Source organism: Gymnoscopelus microlampas (assembly GCF_963454915.1).
Source record: "Gymnoscopelus microlampas genome assembly, chromosome: 7".
Lineage (NCBI taxonomy): Eukaryota > Metazoa > Chordata > Actinopteri > Myctophiformes > Myctophidae > Gymnoscopelus > Gymnoscopelus microlampas.
Genome location: NC_139944.1, coordinates 37,457,552 through 37,468,953, shown reverse-complemented (window position 1 = coordinate 37,468,953; position 11,402 = coordinate 37,457,552). Strand labels below are relative to the sequence as shown.

Sequence of the window (11,402 nt, the reverse complement as noted above, 5' to 3'; positions counted from 1 at the left end):
CTAAATAAGTTATTGCCGTAAGACTTTTGTCTCATCTGTGAACAAGGATGGCTCGTTACAATTTAGAGCAATGTGTCCTGGATTTCATTCATATAAATGAATTCATCTGCTAATGGGCTACGAGAGCATTTGGGTGCAGTGATATACTTGGCTGTGTGTGTGTGTGTGTGTGTGTGTGTGTGTGTGTGTGTGTGTGTGTGTGTGTGTGTGTGTGTGTGTGTGTGTGTGTGTGTGTGTGTGTGTGTGTGTGTGTGTGTGTGTGTGTGTGTGTGTGTGTGTGTGTGTGTGTGTGTGTGTGCGCGCGCGCGTGCGTGCGTGCGTGCGTGCGCGCGCGTGTGCGTGGTGACCCAGATGTCTACTGTGGCCAGAAGGATTGATCACATTGCACCTTCATTAGCCCACATAACAACATCTGGCCTTTGGACTCCATTTCCTCTACCTTATCACTTCCTCTCTTTGATTTTGTTTTCCCTGCTTCCTTCCTTTCCTACGGTACCTTGCTCTCTCTGTCATCCCACACGTCCTTTAACCTCAACTCATCTCTTTATCTCTCTCCATGTCTCTGTCAATCACGCATTTAATACAACATGCGTCAGCAGCCATTATGGAAAGAATAATATTACCAAACCAGCCAGCTTGAACGTCCGTCACTCTCTTTTTCTCTCTAACGCTCTCTTTTCATCCATATATTTCCATCCTCCTTTACACTCTAGTCTAGTTTTTTTTCCTGAATGTTTCCTGCCAGTCCTCTTGTATCATCCGCTGACCTCTTGCTGTCTACATCTTTAACCTCTTTCCCTCTTGTTTTCCCCCCTTCCCCCATCTTCCGCTCTGTCTGTCCCATCCTATTCACCACATCTCTCTCTCTCTCTCTTTCTCTCTCACTCAATGTGATGGGCAGAAATTGACAGGGGGTAACAGAACCACGGCTCTCTCCCAGCGTTTTTCAGCCACGTGAGTGACACTCGTCTTATAGCTCACGATTCACAGTGTTGCAACTCCGGGGTCTTTGAGTTTGTTTGTTTTGTGGACTATGAAGCGTTCGGAAAACAACACAGTCCTGTGTTTACTCTGCTTCATTATTCTGATGGGCTTCTCTAACCCTTTATAAGAGTCAGTGGAGAGAGAGACAGGAAACGGGAGAGAGAGGAGGGGAGTGACATGCAGGGAATGGTCTGGCTGGCCCGTGATATCAAACCTGGGACTTGCTGTCAGGCATTAGAGCCTACAGTATGTTGTATATCGTTGCTATCCGGCAGAAACCAGCTAACTCTATTTTGACGCTTTTCATTTCAAGCATTTGAGCCACTTTCTTCTACATTCTCTACACTTGTAAATTAAGTTATGCAGATGTTTGACAATAATTTAACTCTTGAGAGTAACTCTCTCAAGAGTAAAAGATCTATAAGGGTCCATTTGGTTACCAACTCTCCATCATTTAGCTGGAGACCACCTGGAACCTGGAAACCCCTCAAAGGCCACTGGTTGAGAACCCCTGTATTAGAAGATCACCTGCACATGTGGTGTCAGTGTGCGTGTGCAGTGTGTGCGTGCGTGCGTGCGTGCGTGCACGTGCCCTTTTCTGTGTGTGTGTGTGTGTGTGTGTGTGTGTGTGTGTGTGCGTGTAAGACTCCATGTGCTGCAGGTGGCAATCATCATTTATTAAGGGCTGTCATAAAAGAGTCCGTCTGGACACAGGAAGTGCTTTACCTCACATCACTCCGGGAGCCATGGGGCTGATTTATCTGCGATTGAGCTACTGGGGGCCTCCCCTCAGGGCTGCAAATGGGAGAGAGACACACACACACACACACACACACACACACACACACACACACACACACACACACACACACACACACACACACACACACACACACACACACACACACACACACACACACACACTGTTTGACCAGTCAATCTACGTTGCATCCTTTGCATCTCTCATTCCTTTTCATCCATCCCCCTGTCCTGTCGGATGCCCCTTGTGGGGTAGTTCTTTGTGTCGGTTTCCTCGTGCCCCCCTCCCCTCTTCATAATAACTAACCTGCATATCTTGAACAGCTGAACAACCTCATCTCTCTTTTTCTGTCTTTTTCACCCTGTCTCTCCGCCCATCAAATGTAGGTCACTGTGCGGCATTGAGCCAGAGCGCAGGCTGCCAAGCATGACACACACACACACACACAGACACACACAGACACACACAAACACGTGCACGACGCCTGGCAACAACGCGTTTATTCCTGCTCCCCCTCCTTCCCTTCACCCTCACATCCTCCAGCTTCACTTCCCTCAAGGTTTCGGCAGAAGGTAGCGTTTGCAATCGGACACCGTTTTGTTCGTCCCTGGTCTCCTGCCGGTGCGGGCTTTTTTCTGAGAAGTACGACGGGGTTAATGATGTCACGCGTGCACATCATGCTGTCGTCCAACTCCCGCCTGAATTTGTCTTGTATCAGTGCTGCGGGATTCACCACGAACAAAGACTGGAGGGGCTTGAAGTAAAAAAAATAATTTAAAAAAGTGGGACTTTTACACTGGCTGCTTGTATTTTAATGAACATGACTATACAAACACAAATACACATGCACACCAAGGGTAATGCATGCAATTAGTTCATCTCTAGCACTCACAGGCACATGCATGCTCATGCCGCACATACACCTGTGTAGAAACACACGCACGCACGCACGCACGCACGCACGCACGCACGCACGCACGCACGCACGCACGCACGCACGCACGCACGCACACACACACACACACACACACACAACCCCATCATACCGCCATATATTCCACTCTCCACCCCAATATCTAAAGAGTCGTCGCTATAGCAACCCTTTTAAGTGACATTTATCCTAGGAAGTGATGTCATTGTTATAGACTGTACGACCTCCCGTGACCTTTTTAGCGCGTGACCCTTGGCCTTAGAGTGTGTGCACACTGCACGGGCCATTATTGCACCGACCTCTCGCTGTGTGTGTGAGCGCACAGGAGACGCCGTAATGGAGTGAGTTCAGAGGGCAGGAACAGGAGGACCAATTGGAATAGGGGAGTGGGGGGAAAAGGGCTAGAGATAAGGGGGCATGCATGTACTATGTGCAGCATGTATATATACACCCCATGCAGTCACACACCCATACAGAGACCCCCCAGGGATGGTCATTAGTGAGCTGGTGAGTGCAATACCTATTATAGGCCAGCAGGGAATAGTAGGCGATAGACAGGACATGAAAGGTACACACACACACACACACACACACACACACACACACACACACACACACACACACACACACACACACACACACACACACACACACACACACACACACACACACACACACACACACACACACACCACTCTGTGGTCTCATGGGTCTGGTGAGAGGGAAGTGGAAGGGACATGTTGAGTACATTGTGTTTGTGTATGTCAATAATCCCTCTACACGTCGCAGACCTCACACTCAAAAGACAACACACAGGGCATGGTTCTCTCCTTTTAGTTTGTAAACACTGTACTAATTGTTCTCATATTTAACCACTTTAACCCTGGCGTCCCTATTTTGAGCATGGCATTATATATATGTAAGCGAAGTTTATCAAATATTTTCTAAAATGATAAATTATTTTAAAGAAAATGGTGAGCTTGTAAATCTCAGTCCAGTTCACTAGTTCATGTGATCTGCATGGTAATTTGCCTTCATCTTGAAGGGAGACAAATATAGTATGATAATGTATTATGAATAATAAATGAATGTATTATATGAATGAGTGGTTGTATCTGAGCCATTAAGCTCCAGTTTTTTATGTGTGTAGTACAGTATGTGTACAGAGGGATTTCCTCTTTAAAGGTACATTATACTAATGGGGTGAGACACACTCAATCACACGCACACACACGCACTAACGGTGTTCCATGAACTCCATCTTAGTCATGATGCTTTAGGTTTATTACTAATATACTCATGTTAAAACCAAACATCCTCCACTAGTTCATGCTTCAGTAGACTATGTCCACATTTAGTCATGAACCCTCTGGCGTCTCACATTTTGTTTTATAATGCCATTTTAATGGGTCCTGGGTCCTGGGTCATGGGTGGGGATGGCTGACTTAAAGCTAATTATTTTTCACAGTAAATGCACCCTTGAGATGACGGCATTGTTGCTGATCTTCAATTAAGCGTTAATTACTTGGATTTAATCAATCATAGTATGCCCATATCATAGGCTCAAGAAAGGGAGCTGTTGTTTTTTGGGGGGGAGATTATAAAAACATAATTTGATGTAGGCCTATTAGTCCTAATCACAGCACATGTTTCAGCACATGGAGCTGTACTGTACAGTTCACTTTTAAATATATGTCCTTGGATATAGTTGTTGCCAGTTAAGCACATAAACCCCATAAGGTGTCTAGCGCAGTCCCTCAGGGCTCTATTCTATAGTGACTTTTCTGTTTTGACTCTACATTAAACATCTTCGCTGAAAATAGCCGATTGACAAGCTCCCAACGCGTTGTGAGCTTGTCGATCTGCTATTTTCTGCAAAAGTTCTCCCAGAATATGGATGCTGACGTTTAAGTGGTTAAAATGCACAGTAGATTGTGTGCAATCAGTAGGAAGCCATTGTAATGAGAGGTGGACCATGTAGAGGACAGGGACCCAAATTAGCAGCCATATCTGTGAGACTGATATCTAATTTGGTGTACTGTCAATAGAAATGAGTCACACACTCTCTCACACATACTGTGCACACACGCACACGCACACGCACACACACACACAAACATACACACACACACACACACACACACACACACACACACACACACACACACACACACACACACACACACACACACACACACACACACACACACACACACACACACACACTCTCTCTTGCAGGCATAACCTGATTATGTCAGGGACCATATGGTGAGCTCCATATTAACTGTGTCATCTCTGAAGACCTGAAGAGAGGTTGAGTCTGGATGGATGGACATATGTAGATGGATCACGTGTGTGAGGTGTAGGGCAAGCCACAGAGTATATACCTCCGACACACACACACACACACACACACACACACACACACACACACACACACACACACACACACACACACACACACACACACACACACACACACACACACACACACACACACACACGTACGTCCATACTGCTCAATACTGTATGGTGAAGGTCATATGGAGGTCATGTGCACTGGCTCATTCCTCCTGAGACTCATTCATATATTATAGGAATATTCACATGATCAATCTTTCATTGCCTCCTCTCTGCCTTTAGTTGTCCCCTTATACATGGCGCACACACACACACACACACACACACACACACACACACACACACACACACACACACACACACACACACACACACACACACACACACACACACACACACACACACACAGTAAAAATGCAAACAATGTGTTATGCACTATGCTGTAATATTACAAAGCCATTAAAATACACCACCTGTTATGCTGGAAATACCACATTTGTCAGCAAAAAGACAAAACAAAGAGTTCATTATTTCTGCCACCTTAGATCTTTTGGGGTGAGTAGACAAATTATTCCTTTGTTTTTATACTATGTGATTATGAGCGTTCTACAGTATTGTCATACCACTGTTTGAACACTTGTACCATGAACATTCGGCAAAAAAGAACAGATCTACAAGCATGGTGAGTTTGTAAATTGTCTATTTACACAAAACAGATCTGGTGTACCGTGACAGTTAGGATGAGGGGAAAAAGGAGTTGGCCAAGGGTAGAGCCCTGGGGGACTCTGGTCACCTTTTTATTTTTGACCTTTTATACGGGTGAATCCCATTGAGATACAATATCTCTTGGGAGCCCTTCACAGGGTAGCAGCAGCATAAAAAGTAACAACTTGCAAAACATATACAAACAATAAATAAAAAAACTGAACATTTAAAATAATCTATGAGTGCAACAGTGTCAACTAAGTATACAGTAAGCTATGACTCATTAGAGTCAAAACTACTCCATCAAATGCAAATGTGCTCAAGTGTTGTAGGCCAACTACTTGAGAAACTCTATGAATCAGCCTACCATAAGTAAGTAAGTAGGTCAGAGTGGCTTATTGTTGGTATCGGCCGAGAGCGTGTATCCCCTTTTCGATGCGCTAGACCGCTGGGAGATGGGTTGCTGAGATTGAGCGCAACACCCACAGTACCATCAGCTCCCAGTACTTACTGCACGTCTTCAAGCCGTGTGATACTCACACTTGTTTGAGTTGACGGTGCCCGGGATTGAACTCACAACCTTGTGGTCCAAAGGCGGATGCTCCAGCAACTGAGCTCCCATAGTAGCAATAAGACGACTGGCCAACAACATTGTCTCTGACTCTAGCCGTGTCCTGCGGTGACAAAATGTTACCATCAAACTGGAGATACAGTGTTCTATGATGTACAGTAATAGGGTTAGACTGAAGCACTCATCATCATCATCATCATCATATCACAAACACACAGTACACACAGTACACACACACACACACACACACACACACACACACACACACACACACACACACACACACACACACACACACACACACACACACACACACACACACACACACACACACACACACACACACACAGAGAGAGAGAGACTCCTCAAGTAGGGCATACTGCTCCATGATGCCCTTCGGCAAGGCACTTAACCTAGAAAAGCGATGTGTGCCCCCAGATGTTCAGTATGTGCTGTGGTGTGGTCGGTTGGCAGTAAATTAAGTATAACATTAAACTAGGGTTGAACTGTCTCATCATCAGCCCTGCCTGTAAGGATGATGCAACATCTAATGTGCATAGAACAGCATCACTACAGCCACTGTACACTTTACAGTTAAAGGGATAGTTCACCCCCAAAGTGACTTTTTTTCTATCGATTCGTCACCGCATGGAGACTTGAATTCATGTATTTTTTTAGTTTTTGTCGCATTCCTAAGCCAATAATTTGATGACCAGCGGACCAGTAGGCAGCGGTTCCGGTAGGAGATACAAAGGAGACTCTTTGTGTCTCCTACCGGAACCGCTGCCGGTCATCAAATTATTGGCTTAGGAATGCGACAAAAACAAAAAAATATCCAAGAATTCAAGTCTCCATGGGGTGACTGATAGGAAAAAAATACATTTTGGGGGTGAACTATCCCTTTAAACTGGCAGATGTCATTTCAAAATCAATAGATCCTGCACAAGGGAAAATGTTTCAGAATGCTTACTGTGGTATATCCTCCAGCATATGATGTACCATCATACATACATAATGTATTAGCAGACCTGTACTACTGTATGACATCATGCTCAAATCATTTAGTTCATCCTGGCTTCAGTGTTCCTGCAGCCGTGTAAGGAAAAGAGACAATTGTGTGTGAATAATGTGAGGACGGTTTGCATCGTGGAGGGATATCTACCGTAAAATAGCACAGTATATAGGTTGCATCTATGCGTGTGTGTAGATTGTACGTATGTGTGCGTCTGTGTGCATACGTGTGTTCCTACGGTCTGCTGTCCTCCAGGCAGTCTGTAAACTTATGCACCGACAGCAGGAGAGGAAAAAAAGGTGGAGATGGAGAGATAGTGGATTCCCTACTTTATCATTTTGCTCTCTCTCTCTTTTCCTGCTCTTTCTGTCCTAATGAACAGCATGTGAACCTAAGGCAGTATGACACAGACAGAGCTCTTTGAAGGCACCCACAACTCATAAACACACACACACACACACACACACACACACACACACACACACACACACACACACACACACACACACACACACACACACACACACACACACACTATCAGACAGTCTGCGTTAGCTCATTGTGTACCGTGGCAAACAAAGAAATGGTCAAATTCAGCACATCTGACTGGAACGTCTGTTCTTTTCATCTCTGTTGCACAGTGCACAGGTCGTTTCACTTGCATTGTTGATAGCGGTCTTAAAAGCTCTGAATTATACCTGACCGCCTCTATAGTACACAAGTCTGAAGCAGTCCACCGCAACGCCAGCACTCCTTGCCCTTGTTTTCTGATGTATCGGGAGATATAGCCAGTTGCACTTTTAGCTCACCATTGTGCCTTGGTACAGTACGTTCTGCAGGAAAAAGAAGGTAACACTCATGCAGTCAGACAAGAGAGGGAATCCATTCTAATGTCATTGTCAAGGATATAAACCGCTAACCCCCACTCAGCAGTCAGCAGTGTGTGTGTGGGTGTGTATGAGGATCCTCTATGTTTCCAGCAACCCATTCTTAACATGAAGTTTATTTTTTATAGAAACCGTTGTAAAGTATTTTCATCTCTCCTTACAGGTCTGAAAAGTTGTCACCATAGCAGTGGGTGAATATACAGAAGACGGTGTCTATTCAACGCTTGCAATACAGGTAAGTTGATGTTCACTTTTGTCTGTGTGTTTGCTACAGTATAAGCGGTACTTTCTTCAGAGTGTGTTTCAGAAACCATCACTCCATGTCAAATGAATCTTAGTCCTTCAGGCAGGCCTTGTCAAGCGACAAGCGTCGACTTCAACTCGCTCTGTCAGCTTCCCATCAACCACAACCGCATTGTGTGTAAGTGTGTGTATGTGTTCAGAGAGTGGAGCAGAAGGGTTACGGTTCAGCAAAGTTCAGTCGTATTTTAAGCAGCTCCTCTCCACTATGCTACGAATCCTTAAGACCCAAGAGGGTAAGCGAAGAGGGGGAAGGATGGATACAGGTAACCGAGAAGGAGCCTAGAGTACTTTGTGTGGGTGGGTGGGTGTGGGGCTGTGTCTTCTATCACGCCATGGTAGGGCCACAGGAGAGGGGTTCTGTGGGTAATTGTGTGTGATGGGGTGGTGATCAGGAACATGGGAAGCCCGGAGGGTTCGTACATAGTGGTTGTCGGGGTGATGATAGTGGTGTCTGTGTGTGTGTGTGTGTGTGTGTGTGTGTGTGTGTGTGTGTGTGTGTGTGTGTGTGTGTGGAGGGGGTTGGGGTGCGGTTAGTGTGTCAATGCCCTGGGCATTGCCATGGTCTCAGAGAGAGTGAGCGAGAGAGAGAATGGCAGAGAAACTGGAGAATAATATGAGAAGGGGATTCAAGAGAGATATAAAGCATTAGATATAGACTTATGCCAGCTCTTGTGGTGATAGAGAGGAATTGCTATTGCCTTTGCAAATGGTTCAGTGAGGCTAAACCAGATTTTATATGGCCCGCAGACAATTTATTGGACTGTAGAAAATATACAGTAATAGCAATGCATCTGAAAAAAGGCTGAATTGTTTTAGTTTTGTTCACAGCACAGATGAGTGATTTTCATTTGGCTACACTGCAAAGAAAGTACTATTGATATTGCACTGCAGTTAAATAAAATTGGTGTGCGATGCATTAGTAAGTGACTTTGTTATGGTCCACAGTATGACAGTCGATGCAGTCGCCACTTAGGTGTTCTCATATTTTCAAATATCGCCCCCTATAGCCCACTGAGGGGATGAACATGCAGATTGAAACGTTGAGACGTACTATATATTGGGCTAAAATGGTTCGAACTCAGCTCCTCCTGGCATAATGTGTTCATAATGTGTTCTTGACACTGAACCTGTTGGTGCCTTGCCTCTTCTGTCTGAATGTTATCCATACGTATATATTTACTTTACGACCACTCAGACCATTAAATGGTCTGAGTGGTCGGAGCCACTAAATAAATAGATAAGGATGGAATAAAGAGAGAGAAAGACATAGCAATGTGACCTATTGGCAGACATTTTGGACATTTGAGAAAAAGACAAGAGAGAGATAGAAGCCTTCAGGAAAATTGACTGGACAGCTATTTTGTTAGCAGGTTTGGTTCAGTCATCATTTATATTGGTGTGCTTTGCCCATAGCTGTTATATTTAGGCAAAGATGCATTCAGCTGACTGTGCACAGTGGTAATTTATCTCGGAGAGTATTTCAATTAAACCTTATGGGTAATTAGTTTTGTTAAGTTCAGTTCAGTTACTAGCGCTGTTGCCTCACAGCTAGAAGGTCCTGGGTTCGGGGACGCTATGGGCGCTGGGGGCGTGTTCTCTCCTCCGCATCATCAGTGCCCATACCCTAGGTGGGGTTGGCGAAAGGGCCTTTCTGTGTGGAGTTTGCATGTTCTCCCTGTGTCTCCTAGCATAGGTAATACCCTCACAAAAACATGCCGTAATCCTGGTCACTATACTGCCACCCACTGGCCAGCCGGGGTGCCTGATGGAGGGGAAAGGAACTGGTTCCTTCCATGTGCTACTGTACGTCTAACCGGGGAAACTCCCCCCTGTCGGGTGATAAGAAGGCTTGTTAGCTCTCTGGCATTGCTCGGATCTGAGCTCTCCCTAGGTTGGCAGAGGCAGTGTAGTGCCCAGGATTACTTAGACAATTGGCACTGAGTGATAAAAGGAAGGAAGGAAGAGTGATGAGCAAGAGGGAGCAGAGGAGACGAGGGGTGAGGGATGAAGTGGCGAGGATGAAGGGATGAGGATGAAGGGGTGAGGATGGGCATTATAGCCTCCATCGCATACAGAATGAGCTGATCTCCATTTCAAACACTGTGCTGTGTTTGATCTCAATTGTCAAATAGAAACTTCTCAGAAATATTTAAGCGGTGGTGGATATTTTTATCAAACAAAAACACTTAACAGTGTCCAAGGGGTCAGTCAGCATTCTGTTTTCCAGATCTCTTTCTTTCATACATGAGCTGAGGAATTCAATCATGTCAGTGGTTACACATTTATTACAATTCAATTCAATGACAACAACTTATTACACAAACACAATTATACTCTAATCTATTTTACTCCATTTTACCATATAGGGCATTCTTTTTGGTTGTAAGATTTTGTGGAAATCCATCAAAGTAATTTGAATAATATCAAATGACTTCAAATGGAAGCTGTGAGGCAGATTGTTGGACATGATGTTGGAAGAACTGATAGTCATGCTTTAAGCTTTAATGAGCTTAAGAAAGCTCTGATGAGAAAACATAAGGGTTCATTACAACACATTTGACTTCAAATGAGAGGAAAAGAAAGGAAATACAGTACAGTCTACTTTAGATGCACTTATCACTGTAAACATGACCGAAGACCTCAGCATGGATGTTAATGGTGGTCTTTTCTTTAAGAATTTGCCTTGTGTGACTATAATGGAAGTAGCCATGCATAATTTAGGGGTTTTGCATAATAGTCTCATTTAGCATGTTCGCCAAATTCATGCTAATTCCCTGTGATTTCTAGAAGTGGGTTAATATCTGTATCATTGTGTGCTGTGAGTTGCGTGCTAATGGAATTTTTTTTTGCTTCTGGCTTCTTGTTGAAAGTCACCAGAGAATACACTC

The 11,402-nt window shown here is 44.6% G+C and overlaps 1 protein-coding gene across 6 annotated transcripts in view; it reads left to right on the top strand.

Annotated features, from left to right (window-relative positions):
* The window catches only part of nfasca (neurofascin homolog (chicken) a), a 145,388-nt gene that overhangs the window by 62,095 nt on the left and 71,891 nt on the right, over positions 1-11,402 (top strand). For all 6 annotated transcript variants that reach the window (XM_084062098.1, XM_084062099.1, XM_084062101.1 and 3 more), the window contains one exon: positions 8,375-8,446. The gene's annotated coding sequence lies outside the window, so the exon portion shown is untranslated. The remainder of the gene's footprint in view (positions 1-8,374; positions 8,447-11,402) is intronic.